Here is a 20,803-nt window from a genome sequence, read left to right as displayed (position 1 = left end):
GATTGCATTTGGATGTCTTTATAAATTCTTAGCTGCTTTCTGTTTATTATTCTTTCCTGATAGGATATCTAAATCCTATTATCTTTTAACTATTCCGGTAAATTCTGCACTAATTCCCATTCTGTTGTACCATTAGTTACAGTGTCTGCCCAAATATCTCTTTAGGGTTTTAAACTTCTTCTTGAAAACCATAGCCTATTTTTCCAGAAGAGAGGTGGGATTATACCCTGTTTAGGGATGGCAGTATAGCCTAATGTGTAAGTACAGTTGCTGGGGGCTGAGAAAACCTGGAAAAACCTTGGTACTACCATCTGCTGGCTATTATTCCTTAATATTTCTAATATAGAATTGTTATAAGGGTAGTTTTACCTAGCATTGTTATGATTATGAAGATTCATAAAACTCATAGACAAAATGTTGTCTATGAGTTGTGTTTGCAAATTGTACACACAAAACAAAGGCTGACTATTTTTCACCCCTAAACTAGCTATACAATTCATTTGTAATTTTCACAAATATATCCAATATTAATTAATAGCAATTAATAATTATTAATAATAATTATTTCTGGAAATAATTATAACATGTGGATGCTATACAAAGGCTAAGAAAATACAGACTTTATACTGACAGTGAGTGGTAAACATATTTTTGAATGAAGGAAAGAATTTTAGCTGGTACTTGTTCTTATATGGGAAATCATTAATTTGTCACTGATGACAACCTTAAATGATGGATGAGTATTTATTTAGAAATGGATGACTTTGCTAGAGAGAATTTTCAAACTCATCATGCTAATAACTGAAACAATGGCACTAGGATATTATTCTGAAGCCTGATTTTTTCAGTTGAATTTCATCTGGCACTTCTACAAAAGATGAATTATGTTTTGGAAACATCAATAAATGTAACACAAGATTTAATAATGATGGAATTTATCTTTAGACAGAACTTTTTTACAAGTCTTCTATTGGGAGATCAGGCATATTCTTTCTCTTTCTAAGATAAAATTCAGTAGAAAATATCCTTTAGTAACTTAAAAATAGTGACATTTTAGTCCTTTTAGTACACAGTCATTATCACTTAAGACAAGCCCACTAAGAACATAGACTATTTCAAATATACATTTAGAGTTATTTCTTTTTTCTCTCTATATTTTTTATTTGTTTTCTTAAAAAAATTTTGTTTATTTTTATTTATTTGAAAGTGACGGACAGAAAGAGAGAAAGAGGCAGATAGAGAGAGAGAGAATGGGCACGCCAGGGCCTCCAGCCACTGCAAACGAACTCCCTTGTGCATCTGGCTAATGTGGGTCCTGGGGAGTCGAGCCTTGAACCGCGGTCCTTAGGCTTCACAGGCAAGCGCTTAACCGCTAAGCCATCTCTCTAGTCCATAGTTTTTATTTGTATAAACACATGTGTGTATATGTATGGGCACAATAGGGTCTCAAGTGGTGTGCATGCTAGATAGGTATGCCACTTTGGTCTGGCTTTTTTTGGGTGCTGGGGAATTGAATCTGGGCCAACAGGCTTTGCAAACAAGTGCCATGGACCACCAAGCCATCTCTCCAACCCCTTCAAAGGCATTTTCTAAGTTTCAAATTTAGTGAATCAGGTGTTGCAGATACTTGATACAATTTCTAATATTAAATCCAAAGAAGATTCCCCCTGTGTAGGATTTTTTTTTTTTTTTTTTTTTTTGGTTTTTCATGGTAGGGTCTCACTCTAGCTCAGGCTGACCTGGAATTCACTATGTAGTTTCAGGGTGGCCTAAACTCACGGCGATCCTCCTGCCTCTGCCTCCCGACTGCTGGGATTAAAGGTGTTTTGATGTTAGCAATGAAGATGGCTAAGTAGTTAATTTTTAAACAACTTTTCCAGTAACAATCTAACAAGTAATTCTGTAAGTATTTGCCTTCCTGAGTAGTGCTGTAATCCATTTAGGTAAACAAACTAACTAAGTAACAACAACAACAACAAGTCACAACTCTTCTAATTGTCCCACAATGGCAGACTGGACTATACAAGGGATCCTGAAAAGAGGTACAAATTAGAGCTTGTGCATACACTGAATGATTGTAAGGAAGGACTAAAGGAAGCCAGGCGCAGGTCTGTATGGTACAGTCATGACGCTTGAGTATATCAGTGACTTTTTTTTCGGAGACTAGCATAGTGTCACTAATGAATGTCAGAGAGGCAGACCTCTTCAGAAGTCTAATCAGTAAGTTGCTAGTGGAAGTCCAACCCTCCTACGTTCTTATTTCTTGAGTAGACACAACAGGCGGTGAGTGAGTAATATGGGATGTGGACTGTTTTTCTGCTCCAGCAATGCTGAGTGTGAATAACCAGAAAGCTAGCACCAAAGGAGCAAACCACAGTCCCAAACACCTTTCTTTACATTTGCCTCTTAGCTGATCTCCCTTCCTCTGACTTACGCCTTTTGTGAACATGTTCTCCATAGTTGTTACTGTGCTGTCTTATAATACAGACAAATGGACACAAGTCCTCTCTAAAAACTCAGACTCCTGCTGGGCGTGGTGGCGCATGCCTTTAATCCCAGCACTCGGGAGGCAGAGATAGGAGGATCACTGTGAGTTCGAGGCCACCCTGAGACTACATAGAGAATTCCAGTCCGAGCTAAAGTGAGACCCTACCTCGAAAAACCAAACCAAACAAACAAAAAAAAACCCAATAAACAAACAAACAAACAAAACCACGAAAACAAAACAAAACAAAAACTCACACTCTGTATTAGTCAGGGTTCTCTAGAGGAACAGAACTGCTAGAAGTTTGATGTTTGTTTGATGGTGGTTGAGGTTGCATTGTTTTAGTCTCTCCTTGGAATGCCTTATACCAGTTAAAAATATTTACTCTGTGCCTTTATATTTTAGAAGTGTTTAACTTGTTTGATTTTACAGGTCTTAATATCTTAAATTGGTCAAGACTGTGTGGACCTTTGAAATTTAACTGAGTACAATTTATAATGTGTGATGGTTATAAATGTATTGGGGGCCAGGGGTGGAATGTGGTGGTTTGAATAGAATAGATGGCCCCAAACATATTCAGTTGTTTGTAGTTTACATCTGCTGGCTACCTGGCTGGAGGCAATGTCACTGGGTGATCTTTAGGTGTGGTGGTGGGTTTCCGATTTCAATCTAAAGATATGCAAAGTGTGCCTAGCTGGAGTTCCTGAAGTGTGCTGTGGCTTTTGACCTTTAGGCTTGTGCTTCTTTCTGTCTGCTTGGGCCTGTGAAGGTAGGCCAGCTTCTTCTGCCATTATGGAACTTCCTTTGGATCTGTAAGCTTCAATAAATCCCTTCCTCCATAACTGTGCCTGGTCTGAAAGTTCATCTCAGTGAACCTGAAGCTGTCTGCTACAGACTCCCTTTGCAGTCCCAGCCATGTCTTCTCAGCTCACTTGATTTGTAATTGCAAAGTCTGTGCTCATCTTTGGCCACAGCTTCCTCGCCAAGTGTAGGTTAGGTTGCTCTAGCTATGTTGGCCTCTTTGTGAGTAGAAGCAGGGAACAAACATTGAGCTGTGTTGCTTTGTGTGGACTTGTCTCTCTATCAGGAATCTTCATCAAATAGCGAGTATTTCTCCTTTTTGTCACTTACTTGTGTGCTCATGTTATCTCCTATTTATGAACTATCCACTCTGCTGTTTTGTTATAGCAAAAAGAGACTAAGACATTCCTGCTCTTGGCTCCAATCTCTCTTCTAAAGTTATAAATCCTCTCTGGAATACAAGCTTTGTAAGGACAGAATTTGCCTGATTTGACCAATGAGCTGACAAATGTATAAGAAGTCAAATCAGGGCTGGAGAGATGGCTTAGCAGTTAAGGCACTGCCTGGAAAGCCTAAGGACCCATGTTCAACAATCCAAGTGTCATGTAAGCCACATGCACAAGGTATGCGGGCAAGGTCACACATGCACACAAGGTAATATATGTATGTGGAGTTTGATTACAGTGGCTGGAGGTCCTGGCATGCCAATTCTCTCTTATTCTCTCTCACTCTCTTACTAAAAAAAAAAAAAAAAGAAAAAAAAAAAGCTAGTTTGGGGGACTTACCTCAAAAAGGAAAAAAAAAAAAAAAAGTCAAATAAGGCTTGGGACCATGAAACTGCAAGTACATTCACAGGAAGAAATTTTAAGATATAAAACATAACACACAAAATTCAATCTTACATCATGATTTTGAATTCATAGCAGTATATCACTGCAGTAACCTCATCATATTTCATTGAAGGTTGCTGTGTTTTGCAAACAATACTTTCAAGAATATTCACTTTTATTTCCTCATGTTGACTTTTATCATGCTCAGGTCTCAAAAGGGTTATTATGTAAGATGTCACCTCTGAAAGAAGGTTTCTGTTAAACAAATCTCTCTACAAATGATGGTGAAGGAGATTTTTTTAATGGTGTAAGTATGAATTACTGCTCTAATGATGAAATGAGAAACTCATCTGTTTTTCCTACTGCTCTACCTGAGGCTATGGAAAGGCATCTGCATCCACTTTGAAAATGCAGATTATAAGAATGCATCAGAGGAAGGCCAGGCAACTGTGTACAATTACTTTTCAAATATTAAACTGCAATTGAGATAGAAGTTAATGTCCTCAAGAGAAATGCCTTTCTCAGAGATGTTAGTGGTCTTGTCTGAAAACATTTCTAAAATCACACTTTTATTTCTTTTCAGCCAGCTTTTTGCCTGTTTAAGCTTCTCCTGGCTAGCCGGCATCATGCTCACTGCTGGATTCTTTTCTCTGAAAGAAGAGACACGGTTCCCAAAATAGTCTTTGCCTAAAGGAGAAACCAAATTCTTTTATGGGTATTGCCGCTGTTTGCTTTTTGATTTTGTGTCTCAGCAGAGTACAAAATTTAATTGTTAAGATGCTCTAAAAATACTTTTTTTGTATTCTTTTGATCATATTTCTTAGCAGACACACTCCATATAAGTTTATACATATGCTTATAAATTATGTACATGATCTGCGGTACTGATAATACATATATTATTAAACATATACAAGAATAGCAGTTCAGAGGACACATCACATCTTTCCGAATGGAAGTTTCAGTATTTTCTTCTTCACACCAAGGCCGTCCTAGACCCTCATTTTGGGTATACTCAATCTTTTCTGGGGAAACTCCTCACCTAGCCTTCTCTGGCTCAAGTAGAATGTTTGCAAGACCTGAATTAGAAGGTTCCCGGGCTGGAGAGATGGCTTAGTGGTTAAGCACTTGCCTGTGAAGCCTAAGGACCCCGGTTCAAGGCTCGGTTCCCCAGGTCCCACGTTAGCCAGATGCACAAGGGGGCGCACGCGTCTGGAGTTCGTTTGCAGAGGCTGGAAGCCCTGGCGCGCCCATTCTCTCTCTTCCCCTCTATCTGTCTTTCTCTCTGTGTCTGTCACTCTCAAATAAATAAATAAAAAAATTTAAAAAAAAAAAAAAAAAAAGAAGGTTCTCACACCCTGCAAAGGGAAGTGAGAGGAGGATGATTTGCTAAGGGTCCTGAACAAAGTTCATTGGGCTCTGAATCCTTCCATCCTGAAGAGAACTCATCACATTGCCTGGTGCCTTGTTCTAGGTGGTGATCAGAAAGCAGAAGTTGATGCTGGGCTTCTGTTTCTGCTGCTGGTTTAATGCTTCAGCTGTTCCTGCTGGCTCAGAAGTCTCCTATCCAAAAATCCAAAATTCAAAACCTCCTTTAAAATGGGAAGGGTGGATTTTTATTTTTTATTTTTCTTATTTCCAATCAAACTGCAGTCTGACTTCTTATGCAGCTAGGTCTTTCTTTCTTTCTTTTTTTCTGAGGTAGGGTCTCATTCTAGCCCAGCCTGACCTGGAATTCACTATGGAGTCTCAGGGTGGCCTCAAACTCGCCATGATCCTCCTACTTCTGCCTTCTGAGTGCTGGGATTAAAGGTGTGCGCCACCATGCCCAGAATCATGTTGCTAGTTTTGATCCATATGCATTATTTGGTTCGAATTTTGATGTGTTTGGTTACATGGAAATTTGATGGACTAAGTCTTAAATTCTGATATCTGAAACAAGCCTGCCTGAAGAGTTTCATATGAGGGAAGACTGACCTGCATACCATGCTTTTCTGAAGCCTGATGGCCTTAGTGTTGCTTTTTAAAGAGGATGATGCTCTCTGAGGAACAAGGTTTTCTTATATAGTCTTGTGCTTAATTCAGACCGCCAGAGATCTACAGGTTATCCTTTGACTCACAGCTGTCGCGAGCACTCTCAAAGATGATTGGTTGAGAGGATTCCGCCCGCGAAGGTCAATGATACTCAGACACTGGTATACTTGCAAAGGAGTTTACTGGGATGAAAGTCACACACAAGCAAGTCCAAACTATCACAAATAATATTATAGCTAATATAATATTCATCGCTACATTACTAACACAAGAATATTTCTAACGAGTCTAACATGTATACGACCTGACGACGCGAGATTTGAGTTGCGACGTTTTACGACATTTTATGACCTGTCCAACACGGGGTTCGAGCTGCGACGTTCGAGCTGTGATGTTGTTTACTTTCGGTTCGCTGCGCTTCAAGCTGAGTCTTGGTCCGCTGGCGTAAGCTAGTGCTTTAGCTTATGGATGATCATTCAGACAGCGTTCGGACAGAGTGTCGGGCTGATGAATTCGGATTGGTGATGTACTCGCGGGGGTCTCAGTCAGGACTGCTGAGTAACCTTTCAGTCAGTCATAGTGTCGGGGAGACTGAGACAATGGTTGCTGAGCAGCTGGGGTTTTTATACCTTCCAATGCTTATCTAATAGTTTCACACACACATCTGCTAATCTCTACTACGTCACTGCACACAGAGTTTTGCTTACAAGCTTTGACTTTGCATTTTTTACTCTCACAACAAACTTGTTTATCCTAAACTGGCCCTGGACCATATACTGGTCCTTACATGCTCATAACAACAGCCCACTTACTATTAAAAGATGATGAAAATATTAAAATATCTGGCCTAGTGGAGGAAATTTGTTTATTGTGCCCTCAAAGTGCTATTTGGACTTTGGACCATACCTCTTATGTCTCAATCTTTGTTACCCAGTGGTTACAAGGTGAATAGGCCCATTCTCTCACATTTCTTCTATGAAGGAATTTGCCCCACAGGTCAAAAGTGGCAGGGTCAGATGTCAGTGGACTGAAACTTTTAAAACAATGAGTCAAAACAAACTTTTATAAACCTGTTTATTTTAGGTATTTTGTTACAGTAATGGAAAGCTAACAGTTTGCTCAGGTTTCTAATGTCAAAAAGGAAGAATGTGTGCTCATTTAATAACTTGTAAAAATGTCATTTATGTCTTTACTGTGATTGGGGAAGCATGGTAGATGGTTCTAGTCTAACCTTTATGTGCCTTTATGCAGCCATGGAATAGCTTTTTCAAGAACCCATGGCTTGGGCAAGCACCCCACAGACCTTCAATCACCCCATTCTTTTGAAATTTTTTTTTCATTCATCTGAGAGGAGGAGTGGAGAGAGAGAGAGAATATTAATGAGTATGAGCACCCCAGAACCTCTTAACATTAAATGAACTCCACATGCATGCACCACTTTATTTATCTGGCTTTAGGTAGATACTGGGGGAGTGAACCCAGTCCCTCAGGGTTTATATGCAAGCACCTTAAACTGTTGAGCCATCTCTCCAGCCAAGTTCCTCCATTCTTAATTTCCTAGAAATCCTGTTATTCATTTTGGCTATATACTGTAGGGTAATTTGTTTCATCTCAGGGGTACATGAATAACTCTACCTCAATTACTATGTACTGTTTTTGTAATTATAGCTTCCCTCTAATAATTTGTTTTTTCCTACCCATCAAAATTTTCTGGGGTATCTAATCACTGAAACATGTCTAACTCTCTAGGGATAAGTCTATGCACAATTTTTTCCTAATGCAGATCCCATGGTTCTCTCTCTAATGTGGTGGTTCATTCTGTAGACGTCTCCATGATCTCTGTGATTGCTTCGTTGCAGTACATCCCATGACCTTAGCTTTGGGTACCACTTCTGGACCAGAGGGCACATCCTTCACTGATGGGGCTGACATATTTTCCAGAGTGATAATTTCAAGACTTTGTTTTCTTTGGCCCTCCACTCTTTCTCTTCTCTGGACATAGACCCGAAGGCTAGGGACACGTGTCTCAACCATATAGCACATCTAGGTGAGAGAGGGAGTTCACATGATGCACTCTTTCATAGTGCTTACTTCTGCAGGAGCCATTGAGTTTCACTTTATCTCCACATTGGAACGACCCATGCTCAGACAGCATGGAAAGGAGTTGATAGAGCAGAGATTTTTGATATAGGGGGCAGTGCCCAGAACACACAGTCAAGTGTCTTTACTATTCCTTCATTTTCTTTTAATGTCACAGTGCTAATGATTACAGTTGTTTAGATCATGTTAATAAAGAAAATAGGTTTTGTAACCATATACTTAAGGCTAGCAAATCAAATCTGCACTTGACTAGTACTTATATCTGTTCTGAAGGAATTCATGTTGTACTTTAAAATTAGTGATGAATATATTATCTTCCATTACACATAATTTTAAAGGAAGATACCACCTAAACTTATTTATGATGTTGAATAACTTTATTAGGCTTATATATGAAGTATCCCCCAAATGAGGCCATGGGTTGAAGGTGTGGTCCCTGTCATTGAGAACTGAGTAGGTCATGAAGGCCTCAACATCATCATTGGATTAATCCCTTTATGTTCATGCTCACTTAATGTTTCACAGGATTGGGAGGCAGTAGATAACAGGAAGTGGGGATTACTTGGATAAAGTAGTTTGTTAGAGAGGGGGTGTCCTGGAATGATATAGCTTGGTCCTGTTCCCTTAAATTTCTGCTTCCTACCTCTCATTAAATGAGCAGCCTCTATCATCATATTTTCCAACTCACATCATGGGGTGATATTCTATATTACTCAGACCCAAAGCAGAGGATCAAGTTAAACTTGGGCTGAAACTTCTGAAACCATATCCCAAAACAAATATCCCTTTGGACAGTTTCTGTCAGGTGTAGGTTATAACAAGGAAAAGTTTAAACTGTAATTGATTAAGGCACTATGTTTATATCAGTATGTTAAAAATACTATAACTTATTGTATGTTTAAAACTATAACTTATTATATGTTTAAATTAATCTAATTAGGGCACATTTAAATACTTTTGGGAAACTAAGTCAGTCCTTTATTTCCTTCTTACCTATTGCCTTTACACATTTGTTTCCAGCAATATAATCAATGCATCCTTTAATTTGCTGTCATATAATTTATTTTGGGATATTAAAAATAAATTATACTTTAAAAGGCTTTTAGTAGAAGTCACATATGATATTTTAGTCTTATTAAATATCCATGAAAGAAACCTTTTAAGAGTCTTATCATATACCTGTCATGAAAGACGCTAGACTCTTTAATGTGTAGAGTATTTGATAACTGAATTTTGTTTTAAAATAATTTAAGATTCGTTTTAATTTAAGCATCATGTGCATATGTGCACATGTTTTTCTAGTCTGACTTTTAGTAATTTATAATGGGAGCTGTTTCTTCTGGGAGATGGATGAGCTATTTCTAGTCACAGACTGGCCTGGCTTCATTCATCAAGATCAATAAATAGCCTGTAAGTGCACTCTTAATTTTAACTTTAATTGTGAAAACAATTCCAATCCTGAGTGAATGGAAGATTTGTGAAAATACTTGCTGTAGTGTTTATGTGTTTAATTATGTATGTATTTGTAACACCACTCCTCAAAATATGTTTTACAAGTGTTGGTGTCTAGTATATTACTCACAGAATGGATATGTAGAATTGTGCACATATGTACCTATGGGGTCAAATATAGATTCTTATTTCACCTTTTTACTAGAAGATGACTCAATGTAATCCTTTGTGTTCATAAACATGTTAATTAAGCAAAGCAGGGCATTTGATGCACTTGGACTGAATGCTGACTATGCAGTCTGTCAGAGAAGGCATGGGGGTATTACTCTATCTCCCTGTTTACAGTCATTATGTCAACTCTATGTATCTGAGGCATTACACAGCATCCCTGTGGATGTCCTGCTCATTCATCATATGGACGACATCCTCATAGCCCATCCAGACCCTCAGCAAATAAAAAAAATGTATCCCTGACCCTCCTGGACAATCTGACAGCTGTCAACCTACAAGCATCCCCCAAAAAGATTCAGTCAGTCCCCCCCTTATGCATTTCGGGGGTTCTCCATTACCAAACAAATCCATCCCCTTTCCTTTACGCTGAACACCAAAGAAGTTTGTTCATTGGTGGAACTTCAACAGCTCTGTGGTAGTATTAACTGGCTTAAGCCATTCCTGCCAATCCCAGATCAGGACATGCACCATCTCTTCTCTCTACTTGAGGGCCCTATGTGCCCCTCTTCAAAGATTCACCTCACTGCGGAGGCTATTGACCTTCTCAAGAGGGTTGCTTCCCTTGTGGCTTCTGCCAACTTGGGCAGACATGACCCTCACAGGCTCCTTCTGGCTGTCATACTTTGGACATCCACGGGTGTCTTGGGTACCCTGTGGCAGACAGGCCCCCTGATGTGGATACATCAAGCCCATGCAGAACTCCATATGATCACATCAAAATTTGAGTTGGCATTCCACCTTGCCTTTAAAGCCTGCACTCAGTCTCGCAAAACCTATGGCCACAAACCTGGCAAGATAATCCTTCCCTTCTTCCTCTGCCACTTTCAATCGCTCTGGGCTGGGTATCCTGGAGCCCTTGATAAACACCCCACCAAGATAAAAGGCTAACTTCATTATCTCTCCTCCCCATTAAAATTAAACCACACAGTATACCTTGTTCCTCTCCCTTCCATAAGGTGACTCTGGCATTTTCAGATTCCAATAAACAGAAGTATGAGTTCTTATTCCACCACCTGTGGAAGAAGGATTTTACTCATATACTTCCCTACCCAGGTTCAGTATAATTAGAAGAATTACTGGCAGTACTAAAAGTGTTGGTGGAATGCCAAGCAGAACCTGTCAATGTCTTCTCAGTCAGTCAGTATGCAGTGCAGGCTGTCCATGTGCTTTCCTTCTCTCAGCTTAAGGACTGCCTTAACCCCCTACATGTAACCATGCAGCTACTCCAGGAGGCATTAGAACAAAGAGCACTTCCCTGGTATTTGTCACACATAAGATCCCACTCTACCTGGTATCCTAGCCAGGTGGAAATGACTTAACAGATAAAATGGTTATGACTCTTGATCTTGACCTCCTTGAACAAGCATGAACATTACATCAAAGATTTCATTTATTCCCTCAGAACTTATATAGGCTCCTTCCAGAGCTGGCAATCTCCCAATGCAAACACTTGATTAGATCTTGTGCCACATGTGCACCCCTGGCCCCCCTTGGCCCCTTAATAGGGGTGGGGTGAACCCCAGAGGCCTTCTGCCTAACTCAACTTGGCAGATGGATGTCACCCATCATCCCCCCTTTGACAATCTTCACTATGTACATGTGATAGTGGATACTTGTTCGTCCTTTACTTATGCTGTTGTGCTCTTGGGGTGGGAGTGAGGTCCTCACATGCCATTAAGACATTCAAATCAGCAATGTTGATCATGGGTATGCCATGGGCCTTAAAAACAGATAATGGCCCTGCTTTTACATCGCATAAGTTCAATGATTTTGTGGCCTCATGGAAGATCAGCCACACCTTGGTGTTCCTTACAACCTAAAAGGCCAAGACATTGTGGAGGGAACTAATAGACCTCTCAAGGGTCTCCTAGCCAAGGTCACTTCACTGGAATCTAGACCTGACCCACACCTGGCCTTAACAGAAGCCCTATTTCACCTCAATTTCTTACTTTTGATGAAACTGGCCTTAGTCCTGCCTACAAACATTGGGCATACCTACCCCTTAACAACTCCCCCTGCTGTTGGTCAGATGGCGTGACCCCCATCACACTGCGGTGGCAGGAACCCTCCCCATTGTTGACACGGGGCCAAGGGTATGTGTGTGTCTTCCCACAGGGTTCCATGTCACCATTATGGATCCCCCACCAGAGATGTGAGGCCTGCTACTCAGGGCCCCAAGGACTCTACAGAGCGTCTCCTACAGCATGTGTCAGGCCAATGCACCCTCAATAAATCTACACTGCAGGGACTCATGGCTCTTGAACATCCTAATCGAGGCCCGCTTCATTATGACCGGGCCTGGCTCACTGAAATCCACGGATCCTCTATACAAATTGCCCTCCCCAAAACCCCGGCATGTCTTCCAGAGTGGTCATCCTTCCAGGGCCGGAAGTCAAAGACAGGTCATGTCCTCTTGGGCTGGAAACAGGACATGAATTTAAAATATATGTGGCAATGAAGGGTGAGGCTTAACCTTGAAGAGGACAACCTTAGACAGACATGGCCCATTATGCCGGCTTCCCACTGAGGTGGGAGTAACAAAACCAGACCATTGGGCTAGCTCAAACTCGCGCTGGAACGCCAAAAGAAATAAAACAAGGGGGAGATGTAGGAGAAGCAGAGTCAGGGGGGCCCTGGGATGTGGCCCTAAGCACATGCGTGACTGCTACTTCCCCTGTGAGCCAACCTGATCCCTGCCTGAACACCCCACAGGGAACGAGCCAATGAAAAAGGGACAGCGCAATGCCAAACAAGGAAAGGACCAATGGGAAGCGGGGAACGGGTCTACAGAGATGTCTGTTCTCCTAGATATGCAAGTCTGCTTTTAGCTTCCAACCTGACTCCTGGAGTCTGTTTCGTTGGCTCTGTGCCTTCTTACCCCCACCCCCAAGGGCTGTTGAGGGGGGGATGGGGAGAAACACTAGCCCAAAGATTTGCAGAGAGGTTTGGGTTCTGAGGTTCCTGCTTGCTACCTATTAGTGCTTGCCGAGTTTTTTTTCCCCCTAGTGATTTCTGTCTTTCTGATTAGTTTTATGAAAGGGAGCCATTGTCTTCTGCCATTGATGGGACTTCCCTTGGATCTGTAGGTCTGAAATAAATCCCATTCTTCCCATAAACTGTGTCTGTTGGATGTTCATCCCAATCCCAGTTGTGAAGCTGTCTACAACTGATGTCTCCCACTCTTGTGAGTCACAATCCTCCTCCTGCTTGCAAAAATGTGTCACCTTTGCCCCCTCCTTGTGGTCCTACAATTAGCTTCTGCATCTGTTATTAATCCCAAATGGTGTGACAGTGTGGTAATTAAAAATGCAACTATTGGGCTGGAGAAACGGCTTAGTAGTTAAGGCACTTGCCTGCAAAGCCAAATGACCCAGGATTCCTCAGGACCCATGTAAGCCAGATGCAGAAGGTGGTGCATGTACCCGGAGTTTGTTTGCAGTGGCTGGATGCCCTGGTGTGCACTCTCTCTCTGTCTCTCTCTCCCCACCTCTGTCTCTCTCTCTCTCAAATGAAAATAAAAATAAAAATAAAAATGAATAAATGTTAAAAAAAATTTCAACTATGGTATCAAATGGCATGGTTTCAAATCTTGGCCCTACTCTTTAACGTCTGTGTGTGTTTGGACAGAGACTGCTGCTTGTCTGTGAAAATGGTGCAAAAATTCCTGCTTCTGATGTGGTTGGCAAAACACTTGTGTCTACATCAGCTGTGTGGGTTCTTCATATATCTCACCAATGATTGCTGTCACAAAACGCCATGACACATTGCAAATAATACTGATAGAAACTGTAGTATGCGCATAAAGAGGCCGATAAAAGGACTAAGTCTGCTGTATTTTTTTTTTTTCTCAAGGTATGGTCTTGCTGTAGCCCAGGGTAACCTGGAATTCTCTATGTAGTCTCAGCGTGGCCTCAAGCTCACGGAGATCCTCCTACTTCTGCCTCTCAAGTGCTGAGATTAAAGGCCTGCACCACCACACTGCTGTACTTTTTATAAGGGACCATGAGTACTTTGACAATGTGGCTGGGGCCTTAAATCTAGTGTCCCCATGCCTTTTAAAAATGTCCCTCTATTAACAACATCCACCATGTGTATGCATTTATTTGTGTTTATAAATAGAGCAGATATGATTTAAGATATATGCTGTGATTTACTTTAAGAGTAATGAATAACAATGATGGCTATAAAGGTATATAATAGTGGCTAATGAATAACTAAGTACATTTGATAAAACCGTTCATTGTTTAGCACATTGCATACTATACATATTTTCCTTAATTAAAACTATTCTAAAAAGGAAGAAGATGAATAAATTTAGTAAGATATAACTATCATAAAGTTTATTGGGTTATATAAGATACCTTTGGCTCTTGTTACTTTTTTTTTCTAATTTTTATATTTTATGTATTTATTTGAGAGAGTGAGAGAGAGCAAGGCAGATAAGGAGAGAGAGAAAAGATGGTCATACCAGGGCTTCTAGCCACTACAAATAAACTCCAGAAACATGTGCCATGTTTAGCTGGCTTATGTGATTACTGGGGAATCAAACCTAGGTCCTTTGGCTTTGCAGGCAACCGCCTTAACCACTGAGTAATCTCTCTATCACCTCTTGTTACTTATTTTTAGTAAAAGTGACATGAATAGGCATTTCATAATCATAATATCTAATTACATAATTGTTTGATTTAAAAATTTGCTCAAACTAGTAATATAATTCCCCTAATTCATGCTTTTGTCTAGGTTTTATTTTGAATATTATTTTTAGATTAAGGCTTTTTAACCAGGATCTCTTCCTATAAAACTGGATTACATTTTGTGATACCTAGAGCTAGAACATCAGACACACACACACACACACACACACACACACACACACAGGCACATATACATGCATTGCACATTTTCTCACTGTCTAGCACACTGGGAAATCATCAGTGTAACTTATGATAATATCTTTATGTGGAGAAACTTTCCATCTCCCTTCTGGTCAGCTCAAATGACTTATGACTCATTGATACATGCACAACATTATTTTTCATTCCTGGAAGTACTATTTCTTTATTAGTCCCCATTACCATATGAATTTCAATTTCAGGAGAGTATTTTTGATATACATGGCCTGAGTTCAGGGTTGATTCTCTTTTGCTCATGGTTTCACTTTCAGTTCTTTTTAATCATTTCATTTATTTATTTGAGACAGATTGGGGTGGGGAGAAAGAGAAAGAGAGAGAATGAGTGTGCCAGGGCCTTTAGCCAGTGCAAATGAACTCCAGATGTGTATATCACCTTGTGTATCTGGATTATTGGGTACTGGGGAATTGAACCTGCGTCCTTAGGCTTCATAGGCAAATGCCTTAACTGTTAAGCCATATCTCCAGCCCACATTTTCAATACTTTCACTAAATTCTTGGCACCAATTTATGGCTCAGTAGACATTGCCAGATGAATGAGTTGTGTTGTTTTCTTGGTGAACCAGGGACCAGCACAAGGGTGAAGAAGATCAACACAGAGAACAATCAACTCCTACCAAATCAGATATCCAGAGACACAGAGGCTCCCAACATACCCTCAATGAAGCAGACCAAAATGAACCCAACATGGCTCAGGGAAATTTTGCGGAAGAGGGGGCAAAAAGAATGCCAGAGCTACGTGTTGGGTCATGATATGCAGAGACATTTGTCCTACCCAAAATTGTGGGTTAACTCCACAATGCATGACCCATATACCTCAACAAGGAGGGGTCAGGGGGAGGGGGTAGGACATAGATGAGCCTAACGATGGTACCAACTTGACTGTATTCACTGAGTATAAAACTAATTAATAAAAAAATTTAAAAGATCATTAAATAACAATCAGCAAAAAACAAAAGCAAAAAGGGGGAAACTCAATTATATCAGCATAAGACATTGCTCACATATACAGCTACCTCTAGACTTACAATGGCATTGTAACTATACAAATCTATTATAAATTAAAACTATCATTAAATAAAAGGTACATTGGATACATCCAAATTTTTTTTTTGCAATAATAAATGTTATACAATTTTAAAATAAAAATAAGAATTGAAAGTGCCTTGAGGTTCCGATGGTAGGAATTTTGTATCCATCTCTGAGTAGGCAGCATTTTACGCTTCTTGTTGTAGTCTGGAGCTAATACATATGTAACTGTAAGCTTATTTTGAGTGTTAAAAAGAAGTTGTGATGCTTATGGACTAAATACACAGAGAGAGAAGTCAGAGGACAGCTTGGTTATGTTTTCATGTGGAGTAGTTTATTATTAGAGTAGAGTGATTAGAATTGTTTATTAGAGAGCTTAGAGTAGTGCTGAGTAAGAAAAAAAAAATCTAAGCTAAGAGACATCAGCCAGTGATAAGAGAAAAGAAAAACATGAGTTCACCATCTAGGAAGGCAAGCAAAGATTAGCATTTCAAGTAGAGAAGAGTAATGGGGTGTGGCCAAAGATCATTACCAAAGCGAGGAAAATGAGCATTGCTGAAATTTTAACAACATGGAGGGCCAATTCTGATGCCGAAGAGAAGGGATCTAAATCCTGTTGGTCCTAGGGTGAGAGAGTAGAGGTTTACAAACTCTTTACTCTGTTATGTTCATTAATAGTAAGTTACATAGTTTAGTCTTCCGTTCTCAGATGCTTTGGGAATATATTCTAGCCACATTGTTCATGAACCGCACCAGTGACAAATTTACTAACCTTATTTTCTGCCGGTGCTAACCTTTTGACTTCTTATGTGAGGTTTCTTTTATACATGCAGGCATTTACGCACAATCTTCTGGACCTTTGCCTGGCCGTGGGCAGGCCAGGTGTGGCAAAGGAGGGCCTGAAGGTCTGGGGCCAGCATCTCAGTCACAGGGGCAACAGAAAGTGAATCTTTGTGTGAGGCCAAACTCTGCCTCTGGAAGTTTCTTTTGGAGCCAGTCTTAATTTACCTGTGATTTGTTTAAGTTCACAATGCCCGAAATCGAGCCCGACCATGCCTATCTGTCTCAGCACTGCTTAAGAGCAGCATAACTGGCATTGAGGGGGTTACATAGCCTTTGTTGTATGAGACTGTCATATCCATTGTAGGGCACCTGTTATCTTTTCAAGTTCTAGCTGCTTGTATCATAATGACAATCAAACACACCATCCGTATTCCCCAATGCCTCCACTGCCACTGCCACATCTACTGGTTGGAGCCACTGGGTTCCTTGACGTATCTCCAACTTTCCAAGTGCCTTGACTTCCCTTTCCAAGGCATGGAAGGCTCTCAACTTGCATGTCTCTGCCTCTTATTTATTTATTTTTTTATCTGCTCTGTTATTCGAGGGGTGATTCCCTGATGGAAATAGCAGCTTGGCTGTCTATAATACCCTGTCCTCCTGGCTCTTGCTTTTTCCTTCACATGACATATTAAAAATTCATTTGCTCATTGTCTGACCTTTCCAAGTAGAATACAAATTTCATGAAATCAAGAACTTTGTTCTCTGGTGTATCGCCAAAGGCTGAAATATCCCCTGGCTGCTCAGATTACCAACAAATGCTTATTGAATGAATGGATTATTTAACAATAATGCAGTGGGACACAATAAGTTATGATTCACTGGCATTGCTTGGTTTTATTTATATATATATTGCAGGCAACTTCAGGTTCGCTGAGATGAACTTCCAGACCAGGAATGGTTATGGAGGAAGGGACATTTATTGAAGCTTACAGATCCAGGGGAAGTTCCATAAAGGGCAGAAGAAGCTTCCATGCCTTCATAGGTCCAAGCAGATAAAGAGAAACACAAGCCTAAAGCCAAAAGCCACAGCACACTTCAGGAACTTCAGCTAGGCACACTTTGCATATCTTTAGATTGAAATCTGAAACCCATCACCACACCTTAAGATCCACCCAGTGACACTGCCTCCAGCCAGGCAGCTGAAGATGCAAACTACAAACAAATAAAAAACTGAATATTTTGGGGGCCATCTATTCAAACCATCACAATGTGTGTTTGTGTGTGTGTGTGTGTGTGTGTGTGTGTGTGTGTGTGTTTGAGAGGTGGACATATAAAAGGCTATATTTTCCATAGCTTTTAAGGTACAAACTGTCAGTTTGCAGATGACTACTAATCTAAACAAATTTGAGAAATAGCATAAGAAATTGCACATATCATAATATACAAATATTACATTTTCTGCCCATTCAGCTCTGTGATTCTTCCATCCCTTTTAAATGAGAAAAATTTCTCCCCCACCCCGCTTTTTGTTTTTTGGTATGAGACTACTATAACAACATAATGAGGTCACTGCCTTTGAGTGTGTGTTTTGAAATTGGTTGTTAATGTCTGGAAATTCACAATAAACTTGTTCATGCCATGCTAGAGTTTTTAGAATTTTTGTTTTTGTTGTTACTGTCTGTATAGGCGATAGGTGTGCAATGCTTCTTTCTGTTAAGCAAGAAATGCACTAAGGACTTTCTTCAAAAAGCAAGGTTACAAAACCACTTGTTTGATGTTTTTGAATACAGGGAAAAGACAAACTATGAGAGATGTTTAGTTCCAAAGAGTAATTTGCATTTTATTTTTCATTCTTTTAAAAATGTTTTTATTTATTTGTAAAAGGAGAGAGATAGAGACAGAGACCAAGTTATGGGTGCAACAGGATGTTTTGATCCTAAGAACAAACTTGAGATGAATGCTCCACTATATGCATTTTACTATATATGGGTACCGGGGAATCAAACTCATGACAATCTTCCTACCTCTCCTCCTAATGCTGGCATTAAAAGTTTACACCACCACGCACGGCCACCCACTCCTATTTTTTTTTTTTTAATGCGATTATTTGAGCTGAAGAAATGGCTTAGGGGTTAAGGCGCTTGCCTGCAAAGCCAAAGGAAACAGGTTCCATTACCCAGGACCCACATAAGCCAGATGCACAAGGGGGTACACACACTTGGAGTTCATTTGCAGCAGCAGAGGCCCTGGCACACCCACTCTCTCTCTCTCTCCCTGCTTATTTCTCTCTCTCTCTCTCTCTCTCAAATAAATAAAGAAAAATAAAAATAGTAAAAAAAAATGTGTTCATTTTTTAAAAATGTTTTGCTTTGTTTAAAAAAATGATTTGGGGGCTGGAGAGATGGCTTAGCGGTTAAGCACTTGCCTGTGAAGCCTAAGGACCCCGGTTCAAGGCTAGGTTCCCCAGGTCCCATGTTAGCCAGATGCACAAGGGGGCGCACGCGTCTGGAGTTCGTTTGCAGAGGCTGGAGGCCCTGGCGCGCCCTTCTCTCTCTCTCTCCCTCTATCTATCTGTCTTTCTCTCTGTGTCTGTCGCTCTCAAATAAATAAATAAAAAATTAAAAAAAAATGATTTGGTGCTTTGAAAATATGTACTAAATATATACTAAATATTCTTTGTTTTACATCAGAAATGGTTAGACACATATTGATGAAGTTTTTCTTGCTCTAAATTAATATTTATTTTCATATAAACAATTTTTTGTTTGTTTGTTTTATGAGTTATGGTCTCAATCAAGCTCAGACTAACCTGGAATTCACTATGTAGTCTTAGGATGGCTGTGAACTCACATTGATCCACCTACCTCTCTGCCTTCCAAGTGCTGGAATTAAATGCATGCACCACCATGCCTGGCTCATCTAAACATTTTCAATCACATTTAGTATCTTAAAATGTTAAAGTATCTTTTCCAAATTAATTTTTATGTCAATTAGCACCATCTTTATATACCATTCTCATGCCAGCCAAATTCTGTAGAAAGATTGTGCTTTAGCTTTTTCTGTAGAAAATTCCCAGGAAAGGCGTGTTTCAACTAAAATAAAAGGGTATGGCTTACAGTTTGATGATGCAGCCTATCATTTCAGGGAAACCATAGTGGCAGAAACATGAGCAAGTCACATTGAGTTTATAGTCAGGAAATAGAAATGAATGCTGGTGCTCAGCTTTCTTTCTCCTTTTTTTTTGGCCTAAATTCAGTCTGGAGTTCCACACATGGGATGGTGCTGCCTATATCAAGGTGAGTCTTCCCTCCTAAGTTAAATCTCTCTGAAAATTCTCTACGTAATTCTCAATATAATCAAGGTGGAAAATCATGATTAATCATCATATAAGGAGCCATTAGTTATTAGCGAGGACCTGTGGATGTTTGAAAATTATTTTCTAATGTAACAAATTATTAAGAGATATGTTTATACTCATGACATGGGGGCAATAAGGCAAGTTAAAACAAGTATGAGAAGATGTAAGTTACCTTCTCTTGTAATTAATTGAGATAATGTAGTTGCCTGTTAGACCTTGTTTCTTAAATTAAAGAATGGGATGTATTATGAGATGATCACTGCTGGTAAGGAGTCTGGTGATGGAGATGCTGACTGAACCCCTAACACTGCACCTTCGTTTGACATGTGTGCTGCATCAGTCTGCCTCTAACCATGATCGCACCTCCACAAGTGGCTCATATCTATTTCTCCTTCGTCCCAGGGTTTTGAGTGTAATTTACTTTTCCTCCCTTTCTGCCTTTTCCACTCTCCTCTCAAATTAGTAAAGTCACATGATTTCCCCTCATCACCTCTCCATGACAAATCACATGATGTCTTCCAGTAACCTCTGTGTCTCCAGTGGAGACCTTCAAGATCATTGCTACTCAGTCTGTAAGTGCTGCTGCTGACCACTTCCTCTGGTTTTTCCCTTTCAGATTTTATTTATCACAAGGTGATAACACATCATTTTCTGCTCTCTTTATTTATGCCTTTCCAGTTTCCTTTGTGAGTTTATTTTGTTCTAGCTGGACATTTAAGTGTTGGAATTCCAGCTTTATATTAAATATTTTCTTTGGCAGTCTTCTCCTGCCATAATCTTGAGTGCCCAT

At 40.0% G+C, this 20,803-nt stretch overlaps 1 protein-coding gene across 3 annotated transcripts in view; it reads left to right on the top strand.

The window, feature by feature from the left end:
* The window catches only part of Mctp2 (multiple C2 and transmembrane domain containing 2), a 248,963-nt gene that overhangs the window by 25,619 nt on the left and 202,541 nt on the right, over positions 1 to 20,803 (top strand). Inside the window, exon 1 of one of the 3 annotated variants that reach the window (XM_045146216.1) lies at positions 19,935 to 19,951. The exons of the other annotated variants lie outside the window; for them this stretch is intronic. The gene's annotated coding sequence lies outside the window, so the exon portion shown is untranslated. Of the gene's footprint in view, positions 1 to 19,934; positions 19,952 to 20,803 lie in introns of those variants that run through there. 3 annotated transcript variants of the gene reach the window in all.

The sequence above is a fragment of the Jaculus jaculus genome, chromosome 3 (genome assembly GCF_020740685.1).
Source record: "Jaculus jaculus isolate mJacJac1 chromosome 3, mJacJac1.mat.Y.cur, whole genome shotgun sequence".
NCBI classification, from domain to species: Eukaryota; Metazoa; Chordata; class Mammalia; order Rodentia; family Dipodidae; genus Jaculus; species Jaculus jaculus.
This window is presented reverse-complemented; position numbering and strand designations above follow the sequence as displayed.